Raw genomic sequence first — 22716 nt, forward strand, 5'->3', positions numbered from 1 at the left:
ACAAAATTTTTAGTTTCTGAGTGCATATAAAATTTATATTTACATTACACTGTCATATATTAAGTGTGCAATAACATTATGTCTAAAAAATGTACATGCCTTAATTAAAACTTACTTGATTGCTAAAAATGGTAACCATCATCTGAGCTTTAAACAAATCAATCTATTTGATGGTGCAGAGTCTTACTTCAGTGTTGATGACTGCTGACATATCAGATTAGTGACTGTTGAAGGCTGGAGTTGCTGTGGCGATTTTTAAAAATAAAAATATAAAGTTTGATGCATCGATGAATTCTTTCTTCCATGAAGAATTTCTCTGTAGCACATAATGCTGTTTGATAACATTTTATCCACAGAAATTTTTCTTTCAAAATTGAGTCAATCCTCTCTAATTGTATTCCTGCTTTATCAACTAAGTTTATGTAATATTCTAAATCCTTTGTTGTCATTTCAATAAATTTTAGATTATTCTCATTAGGAATAAATTCCATCTCAAGAAACCACTTTCTTTTTTATGCATAAGAAACACCTCTTCATTCATTCAAGTTTTGTCAGGATATTGTAGCACTTCCATTACATCTTCAGGCTCTACTTCTAGTTCTCTTGCTATTTCCACCGCATTTGCAATTCTTTCCTCCACTGAAGTCTTGAATCCCTCAAAATCATCCATGAAGACTGGAATTAGCTTCTTCCAACGTCTGTTGATGTTGACATTTTTACCTCGTCCCATGAATCACAAACATTCTTAATGGCATCTAGAATATTAAATTCTTTCCAGAAAGTTTTCAGTTTACTTTGCCAAGATCCACAGAGGAATTATTGTCTACAGCAGCTAAAGACTTACAAAATGTATTTTTTAAGTAACTTGAATGTTGAAATGACTCCTTGATTCATAGGTTTCAGAATGAATGTTGTATTAGCGGGCATGAAAGTATCAATCTTGTTCTACATCTTCATCAGAGCTCTTGGGTGACCAGGTGCATTGTCAATGAGCAGTAATATTTTTAATTTTTTTTTTCTGATTAGTAAGGTTCAGCAGATTAAAACATTCAGCAAACTATGTTGGTTTACACGTATCATCATTCAGAATTTCTTGTTTCGTTTATAAAACACAGCCAGAGTAAATTCAGCATACTACTTAAGGGCCCTAGCATTCCTAAGATTTTCAGAATGGTAAATGAGTATTGGATACAACCTAAAGTCTCCATCTGCATTATCCCTTAACAAGAGAGTCAGACCCTTCAAAGTCAGAATCTTTGAAGGCAGGCATTGACTTCTTTCTAGTCACAAAAGTACTAAATGGCACTCTCTTTCAATGTAAGTCTGTTTCATCTACACTTAAAATCTGCTCTTTTGTGTAGCCAACATTATTAATTATTTTAGCTGAGCCTTCTGGGTAACTTGCTGCTGTTTCTATGTCAGCACTTGCTACTTCACCTTGTATTTTATGTTATGGGGATAGTTTCTTTTTTAAACCTCATGAATTAGCCTCCACTAGCTTCAAACTTTACTTCTGCAGCTTTCTTAATTCTATCAATCATAAACTTGAAAAGAGTTAGGGTCTTCCGCTGGATTAGGCTTTGTCTTAAGGGAATATTGTGGCTGGTTTGATCTTCCAAAGTGAAAGTCTCTCAGTAGTGTCTGACTCTTTGCGACCCCATGGGCTATACAGTCCATGGAATTCTCCAGGCCAGAATACTGGAGTGGGTAGCCTTTCCCTTCTCCAGGGGATCTTTCCAACCCAATCAAATCCGTGTATCCCACATTGCAGGCAGATTCTTTACCAGCTGAGCCATGAGGGAAGCCCAAGAATACTGGAATGGGTAGCCTATCCCTTCTCCAGCAGGTCTTCCCAATCCAGGAATTGAACTGGGGTCTCCTGCATTGCAGGGGGATTCTTTGATCTGCCAACCATACTGCTAAAACTTTTTTCTATATCATCCATAAGGCTGTGTGGCTTTCTTATCATTTGCGTGTTTTTGGAGTGTTGTGCTTAGTCACTCACTTGATTAATTTTCTTCAAAAACTTTTCCTTTGCATCTACAACTTGGCTAACTGTTTGGCATAAGAGGCCTAGCTTTCATCCTATATTGGCTTTTGATATGCCTTCCTTTCACTGAGCTTAAATTACTTCTAGATTTTGACTTTAAGTGAGAGGTGTACAACTCTTCCTTTCCCTTAAACCACTGTCGGCTTACCTTAATTTCAATTATAATTTCATTGTAGACCATTGTAGGCTTAATTTCAACTTTTTGTGTCTCAGGGCATACAGAGGCTGGGAGAGAGGAAGAAAAATAAGGGAATGACTGGTCAATGGAATAGTCAGAACACACTAACATCCAAGTACAACATAGATGCTTTTAATATGTTACCTATTTTAATTATCATAACAACCCTAAAGGGCTATTATTAGCATCCCTATTTTACAGTTGATGGCACTATGACTCACAAAGATTAAATGACTTGCCCAGGGTCACTCAGCTAGTAAATGACAGAACTAGGGTTCAAATCCATTTTACTTGACTAATAGGAGAAGATAATCTTCATGTCATTTATATTTTGAACACATTATCATTTACGTCAATGTGCCCAAGACCTTGCAAAATCTTGGGCACACAGTAATTATCATGTTTCTTATAAGAAATATTAAAATGGCTTCAATTATATCAGGGCAGGGAAAATAGTGTCCTAAAAATATATAGATCTTCCTCAAATTATAATGGGGTTGCATTTCTATAAAACTATCATAAATTAAAAATGAAGTGAAAATGAAAGTCACTGAGTCATGTCTGACTCTTTATAACTCCATGGAATGTAGCCCTCCAGGCTCCTCTGTTTATGGAAAATATCATAAGTCAAAAGTGCACTTAATATATCTAACCAACTGAACATAATGACTTAGCCTATACTAATTTACATTATACAGTTGGGCAAAATCATCTAACACAAAGCCTGTTTTATAATACAGTGTGACATATCTCAGGTAATTTATTGAATACTATACTGAAAGTGAAACCAGAATGATTGTAGGTAAATCAGTGGTTTGCCCTCACAACCACATAGCTGACTGGGAGCTATGGTTTACTGTTGCTACTCAGCATCATGGGAGACCATCCTACTGCATATCAATAACTCAGAAAAATAATAAAATTTAAAATTAGAAGTTTGGTTTCTACTGAATGTGTATCACTTTGGCACTGTTGCAAAGTCAAAAAACTGTGAGTAGAAACATAAATCAGGAATAATCTGTACTGGGGAAAGAGTAATCCTGCTCAACATTTTAAGACAGGATTGATGTTCAGTTTTAATAAAGCTAAGAACTGGGAGAGTTAGCTTCCAATTCCTTTTGCACCAATTTGGTATACTTTTCTATTGCAAAGCAATTCTGCCTGGGTACAGACATAGCAACAGTAATCAGGCTTTACTTCAACTTGTTGTTGTTTAGTCACTAATCCATGTTTGACTCTTTTGTGACCCCACAGACTGTAGCCTGTCAGGCTCTTCTATCCGTGAGATTACTGGAGTGGGTTGCCATTTCCTTTTCCAGGGGATCTTCCTGATCCAGGGATCAAACTTGTATTTCCTGAATTGGCAGGCTGATTCTTTACCACTGAGCCACCAGGGAAACCCTTAACTTCTAACTGTCTATAAACCAATAATAACATGGCTCTGATTCTCATAGAGCATACTTAGCATTCCAAAGCATTCCACTCCTCTTATTACAGTTCTATGTGCAGCTCCTTTCCTACTTTTATCAGTGAAGTAAATTTTATTCTCATGTGCATGACTTGCAACTTTAGTTTTAGATGAACCTGCTTCCACATCATATCCCTAAGATCACCATATCCTGAAAATCAGCTGTGTGAATTATGCGATTTTCTTTCCCACTTAGAATACCAGCCTTGGAACTGCTAAGTGCATTCTATTCCTTTTCTCTTGCCCACATAGTTGCCAAGGATAATTTTTAATGTTATATATTAAGTCATACAGGGATAATTGAAATCTGTCTATATATACTTCATTCGAACCCTATCTATAGTTGGCTGACTGAATACTAAGAAGCATTAACTGTACTTTCAGTGATAGTCCAAAAGCACCACATCTGGCATTGGAAATACTGAATTCTGGTACAGATTGACATCTATTATTTCTTTTTACTTTGGAAAAGTCTCCTAACTTCTCTGAGTCTCACTTTATTTATCTAAAATTCAAGTCTTAGAGACTACAAATCCTTCACAGGGCCTTTGCCAATACATTTATATGTATATATGTGTATATATAACACATATACTTATTAATTTAATAGCTGTTGATTTCTTCTCCTTCTCATCCTCTCCCAGGTTTAAGACAGAACTTGCAACAAGTAGAGTTAAAAGGAAGTCACAGGTAGTTTGAGAAACAATTAAAATGATAGTATCTAGGAAACCAATCACAAGAAACCTAAAATAAAGGTGGCAAATTTGTCCTTGGAGTACAGAATGAACCAGGGCAAAGGCTAATAGAGTTTTGCCAAGAGAATGCACTGGTCATAGCAAACACCCTCTTCCAACAACACAAGAGAAAACTCTACACATGGACATCCCCAGATGGTCAACACCAAAAACAGATTGATTATATACTTTGCAGGCAAAGATGGAGAAGTTCTATACAGTCAGCAAAAAGAAGACTGGGAGCTGACTGTGGCTTAGATCGTGAACTCCTTATTGCCAAATTCAGACTTAAATTAAACGAAGTAAAGAAAACCACTAGGCCATTCAGGTATGACCTAAATCAAATTCCTTGTGATTATACAGTGGAAGGCAGAAATAGATTTAAGGGACTAGATCTGATACACAGAGTGCTTGATGAACTATGGATGGAGGTTCATGAAATTGTGCAGGAGACAGGGATCAAGACCATCCCCATGGAAATGAAATGCAAAAAAGCAAAATGGCTGTCTGGGAGGCCTTACAAAGACCTGTGAAAAGAAGAGAAGCAAAAAACAAAGGAGAAAAGGAAAGATATACCCATCTGAATTCAAAGTTCCAAAGAATATCAAGGAGAGATAAGAAAGCCTTCCTCAGCGATCAATGCAAAGAAATAGAGGAAAACAATAGAATGGGAAAGACTAGAGATCTCTTCAAGAAAATTAGAGATACCAAGGGAACATTTCATGCAAAGATGGACTCGATGAAGGACAGAAATGGTAGAGACCTAACAGAAGCAGAAGATATTAAGAAGACGTGGCAAGAATACACAGAACTGCAGAAAAAATATCTTTATGACCCAGATGATCACAATGGTGTCATCACTCACCTAGAGCCAGACATCCTGGAATGTGTAGTCAAGGGGGCCTTAAGAAGCATCACTATGAACAAAGCTAGTGGAGGGTATGGAATTGCAGTTGAGCTATTTCAAATCCTAAATGATGCTGCTGTGAAAGTGCTGCACTCAATATACCAGCAAATGTGGAAAACTCAACAGTGGCCACAGGACTGGAAAAGGTCAGTTTTCATTCCAATCCCAAAGAAAGGCAATGCCAAAGAATGCTCAAACTACCACACAATTGCCCTCATCTCACACACTAGTAAAGTAATGCTCAAAATTCTCCAAGCCGGGCTTCAACAATATGTGAACCATGAACTTCCAGATGTTTAAGCTGGTTTTAGAAAAGGCAGGGGAACCAGAGATCAAATTGCCAACATCCTCTGGATCATCAAAAAAGCAAGAGAGTTCCAGAACAACATCTATTTCTGCTTTATTGACTATGCAAAAGCCTTTGACTATGTGGATCACAACAAACTTTGGAACATTCTTCAAGAGATGGGAATACCAGACCACCTGATCTGCCTCTTGAGAAATCTGTATTCAGGTCAGGAAGCAACAGTTAAAACTGGACACGGAACAACAGACCAGTTCCAAATAGGAAAAGGAGTACGTCAAGGCTGTATATTGTCACCATACTTATTTGACTTATATGCAGAGTACATCATGAGAAATGCTGAGCTGGAAGAAGCACAAGCTGTAATCAAGATTGCCGGAAGAAATATCAATAACCTCAGATATGCAGATGACACCACCCTTATGGCAGAAAATGAAGAAGAACTAAAAAGCTTCTTGACGAAAGTGAAAGAAGAGAGTGAAAAAGTTGGCTTAAAGCTCAACATTCAGAAAACGAAGATCATGGCATCTGGTCCCATCACTTCATGGGAAATAGATGGGGAAACAGTGGAAACAGTGGATACTTTATTTTTGGGGGGCTCCAAAATCACTGCAGATGGTGATTACAGCCATAAAATTAAAAGACGCTTACTCTTTGGAAGGAAAGTTATGACCAACTTAGATAGCACATTAAAAAGCAGAGACATTACTTTGCCAACAAATGTCCATCTAGTCAAGGCTATGGTTTTCCCAATGGTTAAGTATGGATGTGAGAGTTGAACTGTAAAGAAAGCTGAGCACTGAAGAATTGATGCTTTTGAACTGTGGTGTTGGAGAAGACTCTTGAGAGTCCCTTAGACTGCAAGGACATCCAACCAGTCCATCCTAAAGGAGATCAGCCCTGGGTGTTCATTGGAAGGACTGATGCTGAAGCTGAAACTCCAATACTTTGGCCACCTGATGCAAAGAGTTGACTCATTGGAAAAGACCCTGATGCTGAGAGAGATTGGGGGCAGGAGGAGAAGGGGACGACAGAGGATGAGATGGCTGGATGGCATCACTGACTCAATGGACATGAGTTTGGGTAAACTCCGGGAGTTGGTGATGGACAGGGAGGCATGGCGTGCTGCAGTCCATGGAGTCACAATGAGTCAAACACGACTGAATGACTGAACTGAACTGAACTGAAAATAAAAGTGAGAAGTACCTTTGTGTTTTCACTAAATCAGAGGTTGTGAAACAGTAGTAGAATCAAAACAATCATATATTTTCTAACAGTGTGGTGAAAATTAATAAAGCAGTGTCCCTTAAACACTTTGAAAACCTTGTGACATAATCCTTAGAAACGTGCTTTTTAAATTTTCATTGTGTTACTTTTCTATTTTTAGAGATTTGTAAGCTTCTAAGAATGTAATTTTCTTCTGTGGCAAATTATCAAAATCAGTAAAATTGCATAGTTCTCAAATAACTAGATGCTATCTCTAATGCAAGAATCAGTCCTGTTATCAAACAGTTTTTAAATCTGTTTTATTAATGGATTTTTTCATGCTGAAAATAATTTCCTCATTTTCACAAAGCATTGTGTTATATTGGCTACTCAGCATGCTAACTAATTAAAAAATACTAAGTGGGAAACCTTGAAATATCTTTATTAAGGATGTTAAATCTATATAGCAAATGTCAAACTTAGTACTTGGGTAGGTGGCATATTGTCTCCTTTGCTAATAGTGAAGACCAATGTTGTTATTGAAACAGAGAAGTTCCAATGTGATTGGAAGAAATACTAGTCATCAAAGTCTAGATATAATTAATGACATGAAATGGGGAATTATCGTAATTGGCTATTTAGAGCAGGGAGAAATGCTTGCCTTATTATCTATTTCAGATAAAGGATTTTTCCTCTGAATAGTGAGAAATTTATTTCATTTCTCCACTTTTGTCACACTAAAGGTAGGAAATTAAACTGTTTGAAATTTTGACTTAGTTCAAATACTTGGTATATGATCAATTAAAGCCAATTTATTTATTTTATGAAAATACTAGATTTGAGGATGGCAACTCTAGTGTCTTTGGACAATTATTACATCAAATGGATTGCATGATATATCCAATTTTATGAAAAATAATTGTTTAGATGAAAAAATCCAAGACTCAACTGAACAATTCTAAATCATTTTTATTAGTCACAATAGTCATTAATTGAGACAACAGTTGGCTAAGAATCAAGAAGTCTGGTTCAAGTTTCCAGTACTGCCATTTAAGAGTTGTAGAATCTTGGAAAATGTACTTAATCTCTGTGTACCTTGGTTACTTCATCTATAAAATAATATGTTCAACTAAATGTCTTCAGTCTTAGTTTGTTCAAGCTACTGAAACAAAATGCCACAGACTGGGAAACTTAAAAACAACTGAAATTTATTTCTCACAATTTTAGAGGCTGGCAAATAAAAACTCAAGGTGATAAAATCATGGTTGCATTCTGGTGAGGCACTTCTTCCTGCTTCATAGCCAGGACCTTCCTACTGTGTCCTCATAGGGTGCAAGGGACAAGGACCTCTTTGAATCCTCCTTATAAGAGCAGTCATCTCATTATGACCTAATCACCTCCCAAAGTTCCCTACCTCCTAATATGTCATTAGATTCTATGATTACTGCATATGAATTTTAGGGAGATGCAAACATTTAGACCATCATTCTACTCATGGCATCCCAAAATTCATGTCCTTCTCAAGTGTCATCAACTCAGGATATCAGTCCAAAATCTCATCTAAATATAATCTAAATCAAATTTGAGTGATATCACTCATCCTGAGGCAAGTTTCTCTCCGGATATAAAACTGTGAAATCAAACATGTTATGTGCTTCTAAAATATAGTGATGTGATAGGCATAGGATGAACACTAATATTCTAAAATAAAGAATGAAACTAGAACACTTTCTAACACCGTACACAAAAATAAACTCAAAGTGGAGTAAAGATCTAAATGTAAGACCAGAAACTATAAAACTCCTAGAGGAAAACATAGACAAAACACTCTCCGACATAAATCACAGCAGATCCTCTATGACCCACCTCCCAGAATACTGGAAAAAAAGCAAAAATAAACAAATGGGACCTAATTAAACTTAAAAGCTTTTGCACGACAAAGGAAACTAAAAACAAGGTGAAAAGACAGCCTTCAGAATGGGAAAAAATAATAGCAAGTGAAGCAACTGACAAATAATTAATCTCAAAAATATGCAAGCAGCTCCTGCAGCTCAATTCCAGAAAAATAAAAGACCCAATCAAAAAATGGGCCAAAGAACTAAACAGACATTTCTCCAAAGAAGACATACAGATGGCTAACAAACACATGAAAAGATGCTCAACATCACTCATTATCAGAGAAATGCAAATCAAAACCACAATGACACACCATCTCACGCTGGTCAGAATGGCTGCGATCCAAAAGTCTATAAACAATAAATGCTGGAGAGGGTTGTGGAAAAAAGGGAATACTCTTAAACTGTTGGTGGGAATGCAAACTAGTACAGCCACTATGGAGAACAGTGAGGAGATTCCTTAAAAAACTAGAAATAGAACTGCCATACCACCCAGTAATCCCACTGCTGGGCATACACACTGAGGAAACCAGAATTGAAAGAGACACATGTACCCCCATGTTCATCACAACACTGTTTATAATAGCCAGGACATGGAAGCAACCTAGATGTCCAAAAGCAGACGAATGGATAAGAGATCTGTGGTACATATACACAATGGAATATTACTCAGCCACTAAAAAGAATACATTTGAATCATTTCTAATGAGATAGATGAATCTGGAGCCTATTATACAGAGTGAAGTTAGCCAGAAAGAAAAACACCAATACAGTATACTAACGCATTTATATGGAATTTAGAAAGATGGCAAAGATAACCCTATATGCGAGCCAGCAAAAGAGACACAGATGTATAGGACAGTATTTTGGACTCTGTGGGAGAAGGCAAGAGTGGGGTGATTTGAGAGAATAGCATTGAAACGTGTATATTATCATATGTGAAACAGTTGGCCAGTCTAGGTTCGATGCAGGAGACTGGTGCTCAGGGCTGGTGCACTGGGATGACCCAGAGGGATGGGATGGGGAGGGAGGTTGGAGGGGGGTTCAGGATGGGGAACACATATACACAATTGCTGATTCATGTCAATGTATGGCAAAACCACTACAATATTGTAAAGTAAATAGCCTCCAATTAAAATAAATAAATTTATATTAAAAAATAAAATAAATTAAAAAAATAGTATTCCCACCACAAAAAACAAATGATAGTTATAAGATGTAATAGAAAGTGAAAGTGAAGTTGCTCAGTCATGTCCGACTCTTTGTGATCCCAAGGACTGCAGCCTACCAGGCTTCTACGTCCATGGGATTTTCCAGGCAAGAATACGGGAGTGGGTTACCATTTATTTCTCTAGGGAATCTTCTTGACCCAGTGATCGAACCCAGGTCTCCCACATTGGAGGCAGATGCTTTAACCTCTGAGCCACCAGGGAAGCCCAAGATGTGATAGAGGTGCTAGCTAATGCTACAATGCCAATCATATTACAATATATAAATGTATCAAATCAACATGTTTGTTATACATCTTTAACTTAGACAATGTTACATGTCAAATATATTTCAAGAAATAAGAAAAAAATTTAAAAACACAAAAGGAAAAAATAGGAAAGAGTAAAGGGTTAATGATTTCTGAGCAAGTCCAAAACCTTAAGACCCACTGGGACTGTGGTCTTGTAAGCAGATAGGGTAGAGGATCTTCAGAGGAAAAGAACCATATATAACTTTCTTAATGTAAGAGAAGCCATTTTAGGCCTAAGCCATTCTGAGATCTAAGTGTGGCCACAGTGCTTGCCCTTACAGAAGAATCGGTCTCAGTAATTAATAATTTTAAGGGAAGAAAAGACAGTAAAAACAGCTCTTACCAGGCCAGGGAGATAACATAACTATATGAGATAATATATCAGTTGTAAAGACTCCCAGTTCTGTTTCAAAGGTAAAGATTAGACTGAAGAAAATTCTTGAGCACATTCTTGGCAGAATTCAAACACCTTTGAGCACTCAACCTCTAGATTAACTTGAAACTAAGAAATGATGATGCTGACTTTTGCTGACCCTTGTGACTGTAATCAACTAGAGCCTGGACATTGTCAACCTTTGCCTCAATTCTATGTTGAGTTCTACTTTGCTTAAGCCCCTGCATAAATATGCATACATTCTTAGCTTAAAAATTCCCAAATTATGTTGTTTGGGGGAGACACTGCTTTGGGAAATATCCCTGGTGTTCTCCTTACTTGCTCCAAGTAATAAAACCTTCCTTCTTCCACTCTTTTGTTTGTTTGCTTCTTTTGGCTCAACACCCACCAAGAGGGAAACCCAGTTTTTGAGTAATAGTCCCAAACTTTTGGATATTCTGAAATGGTGATTGAAGCCACAAATTTTGCTAGGTGTGATAGGATAGTTATACAGGTAGTTGCTAAAGTCCCAGTAGAAGTCTATAGCTAGAGAGAGAAAGCTAGGAAACTTTGGGAAACAACTGTAAGTTAACAAAGGATCACTCAAGAAAGCTCCCAGAATGTCATGGAACAAAACAGGCTTGCTTAACTATAAAGCTGTAAATAAAAGCACAAGATATGCCCCAGACCATTACATGAGAGAAAAATATCATCACCTTTCTATTGATTTGAATATGTACTATGATAGTTTTAGTTTCAGTGAGGGACAGGGAAGTCTGGCACGCTGCAGTCTATGGGGTTGTGAAGAATCAGACAAAACTTGGAAACTGAGCAATAACAAAGCTTAGTTTGACCTCATAGGGTCAGATACTCTCCTGCCTAATAAGAAAGGGGAGCTAGTGATGTAAGCCTGAAGTATATTCAAAGAAGGTGGTCTTTTCTCCCTTCCCTACTTTGATTATAAAATTGTAGCCCACTTAATCCTCAGGGCAGAGCCCCCTCCACTGCCCACTTGCATCTCCCACAAGCATCCTTTATTAGTAAATCTACTTCTTGCCTATCACTTTGCCTCTCACTGAATTCCTTCTGTGCTGAGACACAAAGAACCTGAGCTTCAGTAAGTCCAGACACCAAGTGAGTGATTTTAATTAGAAGACTGTGTGTTCAAGTCCCAATTAGGATTGATTGGGTTTCAGTCCTGGTCACATGAGTTCAAGTCCCAATAAGTGTTTTAACTGGGTTTGAGTTTTGACTGACTGGATTCGAGTCTCAATCTGAGTTTTGGCCAGGTTTAAGTCCCAATATGAGGTGCAATTTCAGGTGCACATACCAATCATGGATTGTAGTCGTGTTCCTCTGACTCTCCCAGGCTGCAATTGCACAAGTGTCTCTACTAGTCATGGATTGACTTGTCTATTTACCTGTGGATCCTCTGGGTAGTATCCTAGGGAAAATTCTCTGTGATATCCCTGTCACTATAGTGATCCTCTGCTGGGGTTGTGTGCCTGGAGCCCTTTGTGATTCAATCCTTGAAATCTAGGATGAGAAAGTCACAGCCCTGGGTTCTGAAAACTGCACCTGGTATAATTGAGGAACATGGAACTGGAATTTAGGGATCATAAGTCTCAATGTGAGATGGCACCTGGCAGGGATGGCTCATTTTTTGAAATGGTTCTGTCCTGCAAGCACTAGCATTCTAGACCTATGGTATAAGGGGTAGTCCAAAAGATCTCTGAAATGCCCTGGGGATCATTTTTCCATCGTCTTGAACAATAAGTCTTAGATTCTGTCTATGTACATGCTAGGTTGCTTCAGTCGGGTCCGACTCTTTGCAACCCTATGGACTGCAGCCAGCCAGGCTTTTCTGCCCATGGAATTCTCCAGGCAAGAATACTATTGTGGGTTGTCATGACTGCCTCCAAGGGATTTTCCCAACCCAGTGATCTAACCCACTTATCTTATGTCTTCTACACTGCCAGGTGGGTTCTTTACCACTAGCATCACCTGGGAAACCTAGATTCTGTTTAGAAAACAAATCAGTTTATATTATCTTGATGAATAGCTCTTAATTTCCAATGAAATGATCAATCTGTACCAATCTCTTCATTAAATTTGGCACACCCCTCGTGTTCCCCCTAAACAGACTTTCTTATTTCTTTCAATAGGAATAGATCAAGAATTTTCCAATTTTTAAAGTCAACTTCCTTTTTGATTAACAATACCACCTTCAAATAGTTTCTGTCTTCTCAAATTATATTATAAACATTCAAGAGAAACCAGACTCCCCTTCAACACTTTGATTAAAATTCCTTCAGTTAAATATTCAATTTCATTGACCAGAATTTCTACCTTCCACAACATACTAAGACATGAACAAAATTCAGCCTAGCTCTTTGCCACTTTATGACAAAGATCGCCTTTCCTCCATTTTCCAATAACATATTATTCATTTTCATCTGAAACCTCATCAGAATGGCCTTTACTATCTATTTTTATGCCAATATTTGTTTACTACCATTCAGGTATTCTCTAAGAAGACTGAAGATTTCTTTATAGCTATCTTACTCTCCATGTGAGCCATCATGAGAATTGTCTTTAACAGTTCGTATGGGGATGACAGAGGATGAGATGGTTAGATTACATCACTGACTAGATGGACATGAATTTGAGAAAGCTCCAGGAGTTGGTGATGGACAGGGAAGCTTGGTGTGCTGCAGTCTATGGGGTCACAAAGAGTCCGACACGACTGAATGACTGAACTGAACTGTCCATTTATGGCAATGTAGACTTTTCCTAGCATGTACAGCCAGCCCTCAGTGGGGGAACCCTCAAATGTGGAACATGCAAAAAATTTTTTTTTAGTCCAGATATTTCCAAAACGCAAAACTTGAGTTTAGCATATGCCAGCAACTACTTACGTTGTATTAGGTATTATAAGTAATCTAGAGGTGATTTAAAGTATATGGGAGGATGTGTACAGTTCAGTTCAGTTCAGTTCAGTCTCGCAGTCATGTCCGACTTTTTGCGACCCCATGAATTGCAGCATGCCAGGCTTTCCTGTCCATCACCAACTCCCGGAGTTCACCCAAACTCTTGTCCATCGAGTCGGTGATGCCATCCAGCTATCTCTTCCTTTGTTGTCCCCTTCTCCTCCTGCCCCCAATCTCTCCCAGCATCAGAGTCTTTTCCAATGAGTCAGCTCTTCTCACGAGGTGGCCAAAGTATTGGAGCTCCAGCTTCAGCATCAGGAGAAGGTGATGGCACCCCACTCCAGTACTCTTGCCTGGAAAATCCCATGGACAGAGGAGCCTGGTAGGCTGTGGTCCATGGGGTCGTGAAGAGTCAGACAAGACCGAGCGACTTCCCTTTTACTTTTCATTTTCATGCATTGGAGAAGGAAATGGCAACCTACTCGAGTGTTCTTGCCTGGAGAATCCCAGGGACTGGGGAGCCTGGTGGGCTGCCGTCTATGAGGTCACACAGAGTCGGACATAACAGAAGTGACTTAGCAGCAGTATATGCAAATACCATGCCACTTGAGCATTTTTGGATTTTGGTATCTGCAGGGTGTTCTGGAAGCAATTCCACAGATGTCAAGGGATGGATGTACCTCAAAATTCTTAGAGCCTCTGCCCATCACCCAGTTTCAAAGACACTTTCACATTTTTAGGCATTTGTTACAGCAGCATCCCCACTTCTCAGCACCGATTTTCTTTCTTAGCCTGTTCAGGCTGCTGTAACAAAATGACACAGACTGAGTAGCTTGTAAACAACAGAAATTTCTTTCTTACACTTCTGGAGACTGGAAGCCCAAGATCAAGGTATTATCATGGTTGCATTCTGGTAAAAGCTGTAAACAAAAAGTGTTGCCCACCATTCCAATTCTTTAAGCATCAAGTCATTAGTCACTGCAGTTGCCCACTGAGAGTATACCCTCAGGGGAATTCAGGGTGGAAGAAACAAGACTATCCATCATGTGGTTTTAGACATATGGGCCCATAAATAGTTAAGATGCATATCTAGTGGAGCATTTCAATGTTTGCACATTCTTGTATCTTCCCATACATAGAAAAGAACTAACATTATTAACTAAGGACCACAAGGATCACAGGCATCTGATCCTTGTGACTAACAGTAATACTAAGCATACCAAGATGTATGCTTTGATGAACTAAGCGTACCAAGATTGACTAAACCTACCAAGATGCATGCTTGATTATGTGTATTGGTTTGGCCATAAAGTTCCTTCTGGTTTATACCAGCTTATGGAAAACCCAGAGGAACTTTTTGGCCAACCAAATATTTCCCAATCCCCCACCCCAAAATTTTATATATTACTAGCTCCTACCCTACTTCTTTGAAACAGTTCCTTGGAACTATTTGAAAGACTCTCCCAGGCTATATTTTTCTGTAAGTCCCCAGATAAAACTGAAATTTACAGCTCTCATGTTGTGCTTTTCTTTTCCAGTTGACAATTTTGGAGACCATGAAGGGACCCAGAGCAGGCTTCTGACCTCTATCTAAACTCTACAAGGACTCACATATCAGTAAGCACTCTTTGTACCTGTCCACCTCCTCACTGAGTCTGGACAAATTTGGGTAAATCTATCATGGTCTTGGTTCTCCCAATTTTTGGTTAATAATTCTAAGCTTTATTTGGTGATAAATAAAAAGATAACTTACTCTTCAGTTGAAAGACACTGGAAAGACTTGCTCAGATAAGACATTGAATGGTTTGGACTAGGTGATTAGATAGGAGACTGGCTTAGTACCTTTCCTCAATTTGGCTACCTTAATAGAACTTGTTAAAATAGAAGTGAAGATAACACATGAGAGCTTACTGCTCCAAAGAAAAGGGACTCAGCTCCCCCTGGCCAGTTATAGATTTTTCAGGCAACTGAGAAATTTGTGGGAGTGGTAGAAGTGTACTCATACTGTCCAACAGTACTATAGGGAAACATATTCATTAATTTAAAATGTATCCATCCAGGGATGTACAATACAAAAGCTGGCTATTCAGTGCTTCGAGCTCCCATGGTGATTTTAGACTGCTGGAGAGGGGAGCCAAGACATACAAAAAAGCTGAAATGACTCTAGAGTGACACCTAGAGTAGTTAAGTTCATCAGGTCCCCACACAATATTATTTGTAATTTTATTTCAACAAATAATAGTTTCTCAAATAAAGAAACGAAGGATACTAGATAACCTCTGACCGGAGAAGGCAATGGCAACCCATTCCAGTACTCTTGCCTGGAAAATTCCATGGGTGGAGGAGCCTGGTAGGCTGTGGTCCATGGGGTTGCTAAGAGTCAGATACGATAAGTGACTTCACTTTCACATTTCACTTTCATCACTGAAGAAGGAAATGACAACCCACTCCAGTGTTCTTGCCTGGAGAATCCCAGGGACCGGGGAGCCTGGTGGGCTATCATCTATGGGGTCGCGCAGAGTCAGACATGACTGAAGTGACTTAGCAGCAGCAGCAACAGCAGCAGATAACCTCTGACTAATGCCCCATCTGGGTTTATATATGAACAGAAGTTATACTTGCAAGTACTTACTTAATTGAGACAGATTTTATTTTTTTGGTCTCCAAAATCACTCCAGATTGTGACTGTAGCCTTGAAATTAAAAGACCCTTGTTCTTTGGAAGGAAAGCTATGACAAACCTAGATAGTGTATTAAAAATCAGAGACCACTTTGATGGCAAAGGTCCATATATTCGAAGCTATGGTTTTCCCAATAGTCATGTATGGATGTGAGAGTTGGACCATAAAAAAGGCTTAGCACCAAAGAACTGATGCTTTCCATTTGTGGTGCTGGGAAAGAGTCTTGAGAGTCCCTTGAACTGCAAGGAGAATGAACCAGTTAATCCTAAAGGAAATCAACCCTGAATATTCATTGGAAGGACTGATGCTGAAGCTGAAGCTCCAATACTTTGGCCATCTGATGTGAAGAGCTGACTCTTTGGAAAAGACCTGATGCTGGGAAACATAGAAGGCAAAAGAAAGGAAGAAAGGGGTGGCAGAGGATGAGATGGTTAGATAGCATCACTGATTCAATGGACATGAATTTGAGCAAACTCCAGGAAATAGTGGAGGATAGAGGAGCGTGGCATGCTGCAGTCCATGGGATTTCAAAGAGTTGGACATGACTTGGCAAGAGAATGACACCAACTTACTTGAGAAGTAAAGGAAGTCCTGTCCTGAAGTGGCCAATATGGGGCTCTTTTGACAGTCTGAAACTGTATTTTGTGTACACAGTTAGAGAAAGCCAGAAGAAGGTAAGCATTCTTACCAGGTCAGTCAGTCTCCTGGAAATCAGTCTGCAGGGTCTGTTGGGAACAGTGTTTTTTTTCATCTTTTCTAAAATTAGATTAATGGGAGAAAATATCTGTAGGACCAACTCCTTGGACTCAGAAATTCTTGGTTTGAAATTTGGTAGGGTACACTAAGTTTGTTGGTCTTTTTACTCCCAAAATTCATCACTGTTTTTCTTTGTCTCTATCTTTTGTGTTCTTTGTCATGAGGAAGAAAACCATTGGTCTAACTAGATTTTCCTTCTGACTTGTCATATGTCCGGAGAACATGACTTATTGATCAGAAGAGTTTGTCATAAGAGTACTCAATCTGCAAGAGGCCTTTATCATCTCAACTTGGTTGTTTCTGTTTGTACAATAAAGATCTCTACTTGCTTAAACTAACTTTGAGAGTGAAATTTCTGCATCTTGTAAGAGCTGCATCCTTTTCACTCTCTTGTGGGACACTGCTTATGGCCTTGGTTAAGCTGTGAAAGGGCTTATTGGTTTGAGCTACTATTAAGATCTCACCTGTCAATCGCTATCCTTTGAATTGAAATGACTTCTAAGTTATTAAAATTTTAGACAGCACTCATCTTAAACAATTGTACCTATTTTAATTTGCATGCAAAACCTCAAAGTATTCAAAATTTCAAAATAACCTCACTATGCCACCTCATGAGAAGAGTTGACTCATTGGAAAAGACTCTGATGCTGGGAGGGATTGGGGGCAGGAGGAGAAGGGGATGACCAAGGATGAGATGGCTGGATGGCATCACGGGCTCGATGGACGTGAGTCTGAGTGAACTCCGGGAGATGATGATGAACAGGGAGGCTTGGCGTGCTGCGATTCATGGGGTCGCAAAGTGTCAGACACGACTGAGCGACTGAACTGAACTGAAACTTCACTAAAGGATTCATTGTGGAAAGCTAATGGAAGATTAAAGATAAAAAAGTACCTCAAACAAAAAGTAGATCCACTCTATCTTCTTTTTATCTGAGTGATTATTCTAGTTATCCTCTGTCTGGATTGCCTATCCACTCTGAAGAGACTATTAAACAGTTACCTTTAGAAACAGGACCACCTGAGACTGGTTTTCTTCAGGTCAGAAGCCAAACTGAGGGCCATAATTAAATAAAAACTTAAGTTTTCTTAATTTTTCAACAGTGGATTTCCAATATAAGAGGCCACCAGTCTGACTAAACTAGTGACCATAGCTAATCTTCAGCATTACATAAGAATTTTTTTGGTCTTCTCCCTTAAGCTAACCATAACCAGAGGGAGAGAAAAATGCCCCAGCATAGGTGGATGGGTATGTTATTTAGGTGGTCACCCAACTCTTTGGAGAATTAAAAACTGCTCTCTGAAACTATAGACAGTATACACTTTGACATACCTCACAGCAAGATCCTCTTTGACTCAGCACATAGAGTAGTGGAAATAAAAACAAAAATAAACAAGTGGGACCTAATTAAGCTTAAAAGGTTGTGCAAAGCAAAGGAAGTTATAAACAAGATGAAAAAATAACCTCAGAATGGGAGAAAATAACAGCAAATGAACAAAGTTTTAATATGCAAAATACACAAGCAGTTTATGCAGCTCAATACCAGAAAAACAAACAACCCTATCAAAAACTGGGAGGAAGACCTAAACAGACAGTTCTCCAGAGGAGACATATAGATGACCAACAAGCACATGAAAGGATGCTCAATATTGTTCACTATTAGAGAAATGCAAATCAAAACTGCACTGAGAAATCACCTCACACCAGTCAAAATGGCCATCATTAAAAATCTACACAATAAGTGCTGGAGAGGGTGTGGAGAAGACAGAGCTCTCTTGCACTATAGGTAGGAATGTAAATTGATACCGCCACTATGGAGAACAGTATGGAGATTCCTTAAAAAACTAGGGATAAAATTACCCCATGACTCAACAATCCTATTACTAGGCACATACCCTGAGAAAACAATAATTGAGAAGGATGCATTCCCAAAATTCATTGCAGCACTATTTACAATAACTAGGACATGGAAGCAACCTAGATGTCCATCGACAGATGAATGGATAAAGATAATGTGGTACATATACACAATGGAATATTACTCAGCCATAAAAAAGGAATGCATTTCAGTCAGTTCTAGTGAGGTGGTTAAACCTAGAGACTGTTATACAAAATGAAGTAAATCAGAAAGAGAAAAGCAAATTTGTGTATTAATGCATATACATGGAATCTAGAAAAATGGTACTGATGAACCAATTTGCAGAGTAGGAATAGAAACACAGACATAGAATACAGACATTGGACACAATGGTGAAGGAGAAGGAAATCAAGCATTAGTCCTTCAGTCATATCCAACTCTTTGTGACCCCATGGACTGTAGCCCATCAGGCCTCTTTGTCCATGGAATTCTCTAGGAAAGAATACTGGAGTGGGTTACCATTCCCTTCTCCAGGGGTTTTTCCTGACCCAGGCATTGAACCTAGATCTCATGCATTGCAAGCAGATTTTTTTTAATCAACTGAGCCACCAGGGAAGCCCTGGTGAAAGAAAGGAGAGAGTTGGACAAATTTAGAGAGTAGCAGGGATGTATACACACTACCGTGGGTAAAATAGATAGCCAGCGTGAAGCTGCTATATAGGCACAGGGAGCTAAACCCAGTGCTCTGTTACCACCTAGTGGGATAGCATGGGTTGAGGGGGAGGTTCAGGTGGGAGGGGATATATGTGTACTTGTGGCTGGTTCACATTGCTATATGGCAGAAGCCAACACAATATTGTAAAGCAATTATATTTTAATTAAAAATAAAAAGAAACAATTCAAACCTATCAGTTTTTTTTTACCACTCCCCAAACCTCTTTAATTTATCTTAAGTGACTTCAAAATATTTTTTTAAAAATTCTGGCTTAAGGGAGGAAAAACCCTCTTAGTAGAAACTTGCATTTCTCCTCCTGTGCCTTGAAGATATAAATTTTCCACCTGGTCTTCTTCAGTAACATTTACCTTGGACATTTTTAAAAGGCAAATTTCAGGAAAGTGACTCTTACTGAAAGAAAAAACAAAAGGAGAATAGGTCATTTGGAACTTAACTTGTTAGAACAAATAAAGATCTTATCTATCTTCTCTGTAAATATTGTAAAAATGATTTAGTCTCCTAAACATGTGACATGATTTGCTTCATCTACCGGAAACCTTATTTGAATTAGACCTCTTTTGTAATCGATGGGTTTTATATAATTGTACCTGATTTGTGGCTGAAGTTTGGATTGGGAACTCTGAAATCTCTGTGTCTGTATGTTTGTATGTCTATATTCATGTGTTTGTGTGTTGCAGATGTGTGGTATTGCCAAAGTTAATTTGTAAAAGAGCTTTATTTGGTTGGCTTAAAGAAAATTGAGTGTGCATGGTAGTACACATGCCAATGCTATTCTCTCCATTCATCCCACCTTCTCCTCCCCATTCTGTGTCCACGAGTCTGTTCTCTATGTTCATATTTCTATTCCTGCCCTACAAAATGCTTCATCAATATCATTTTTCTAGATTCCATATTTGAGTGTTAATATACAATATTTGTCTTTCTGTTTCTGACTTCGCTCTGTAAAATAGATAGCTAGTGGGAAGCTGCATAAGGAGCTCAGCTCTGTGCTCTGTGATAAGCTAAAGGGGTGGGATGGGGGGCAGTTGGAGGGAGGCTCAAGAGGGAGGATATATATGTATACATGTAGCTAATTTATGTTGTTATGTAGCAGAAACTAACATAACATTATAAAGCAATTATAGAGGGTGGTCCTAAGATGGCGGAGGAATAGGATGGGGAGACCACTTTCTCCCTCGCAAATTCATCAAAAGAACATTTCAGCGCTAAGTAAATTCCACAAAACAACTTCTGAATGCTGGCAGAGGACATCAGGCACCCAGAAAAGCAGATCATTGTTTTCAAAACCAGGTAGAAAAAAATATAAAAGACGAAAAAAGAGACAAAAGAGGTAGGGAGGGAGCTCTGTCCCAGGAAGGGAGTCTTAAAAAGAGAGAAGTTTCCAAACACCAGGAAACACTCTCACTGCCGAGTCTGTGGCGAGCCTTGGAAGCACAGAGGACAACACAACAGGGAGGAAAAACAAATAAATAATTAAAACCAACAGATTACGAGCCCAACTGTAACTCCCCCAGCGGAGAAGCAGTGCAGATGCCTGCATCCACCTCTAGCAAGTGGGGGCTAGGCAGGGAGGCTCGGGCTGCAGTGCTTTTTAACAATCGGGCTGGAATGCCCCGAGTGTAACCAGAGAGAACTAACTTGTGCTAGCAAACCAGACTGTGGGATAGCTACCACGCAAAAAGCTCTAACATAAGACACCACCAGGACCATGCACAGAACAAAGGACGGAACAGAATTAGCTGGCTGCAGACCATCCCCCTCCAGTGACAGGCAGCCAGAGACAGAATGGCCAGAAGGGGGGCAATTGCAGCCCCAGAGAGACATTAACTACCAAACTGCAAGCAAGCTTCTTTGCTAACTAAGACTTCTTGGGGTCTGGACAATCACCATCCACCTAAGAAGGGGCACCAGTTGTACACCCAGAAAACTGAGAAGCAGGGACAGGAAAGGCGATAAGCCACAGTGACTGTGCTCACCAAACACCTGAGATACTCAGACCTGGGAAGGGCACAAAACGCAGGTACAACCGAGTCTGTGCCTCTGAGGACTACCTGAGTGCCTGAGCGTGAGCGGCTTAGACCGAGGAGGTGCATGCAGCCCAGGGCTGGCCTCAGACGGTTCTACAGTGGAGCAACTTGTAACCTGAGCAGTGTGCGCTGTGAGCAGGGGCAGGCCCAGCATGGCTGAGACACTGCAAGCACAGGCCACTGTTATTTGTTTGCAGCATCCCTCCCTCCCCATAGCGCGACTGAACAAGTGAGCCTAAAAAAGTGTCCACCACCGCCCCCCTTCTGTCAGGGTGGAAAACAGACACTGAAGAGACTAGCAAACAGAAGAAGCTAAAACATAGGAAACCGCCTTGGAAGTGACAGGTGCAATACATTATAATCCTGTCGTTAGTACCAACTACATAGGAAGGGGCCTATAGATGTTGAGAAATATAAGTCCGACCAAGGAACTATCCGAAAATGAACTGACCCCACACTGCCCACAACAGCACCAGAGAAAGTCCCAGATATACCTTTACTATTTTTATGATCATTCTTTTTTTGTTGTTGTTTTTTCTTCTTTTCTTTCTCTTCTTTTTAAAATTTTTTTAATTTTTAAGTCCTCTATTTCTCCTTTAATTTTTATTTTTATAACCTATTATTACTTTTCAAAAAAAAAAGACCATATTGTTAAAGCAAACACCATATATATTTTCTGTGGTTGTTTTTGTTGTTTTTTAATAATTCTTGTGATTTTTTTTTCTTTCTTCTTCTTCTTTTCTTTAATATTGTATTTTTGAAAATCCAACCTCTACTCTAGATTTTTAATCTTTGCTTTTTGGTATTTGTTATCAATTTTGTACCTTTAAAAACCCAATCTTCAGCACTCATTTTTACCTGAGAGCGATATTACTGGCTTGACTGCTCTCTCCTCCTTTGGACTCTCCTTTTTCTCCACCAGGTTGCCTCTGTCTCCTCCCTCCCCCTTCTCTTCTCTACCCGACTCTGTGAATCTCTGTGTGTTCCAGACGTGGAGAACACTTAGGGAACTGATTACTGGCTGGATCTATCTCTCTCCTTTTCATTTCCCTCTTTTATCCTCCTGGCCACCTCTGTTTCCTTCCTCCCTCTCCTCT

General features: G+C 39.1%; 1 pseudogene; it reads right to left on the bottom strand.

Moving 5' to 3' along the window:
* Positions 1-255: 255 nt before the first annotated feature.
* On the bottom strand, positions 256-21833 carry LOC138930750 (tigger transposable element-derived protein 1-like; annotated as a pseudogene).
* Positions 21834-22716: the final 883 nt, after the last annotated feature.

This window comes from Ovis canadensis, chromosome X, assembly GCF_042477335.2.
Source record: "Ovis canadensis isolate MfBH-ARS-UI-01 breed Bighorn chromosome X, ARS-UI_OviCan_v2, whole genome shotgun sequence".
In the NCBI taxonomy this organism is placed as follows: Eukaryota; Metazoa; Chordata; class Mammalia; order Artiodactyla; family Bovidae; genus Ovis; species Ovis canadensis.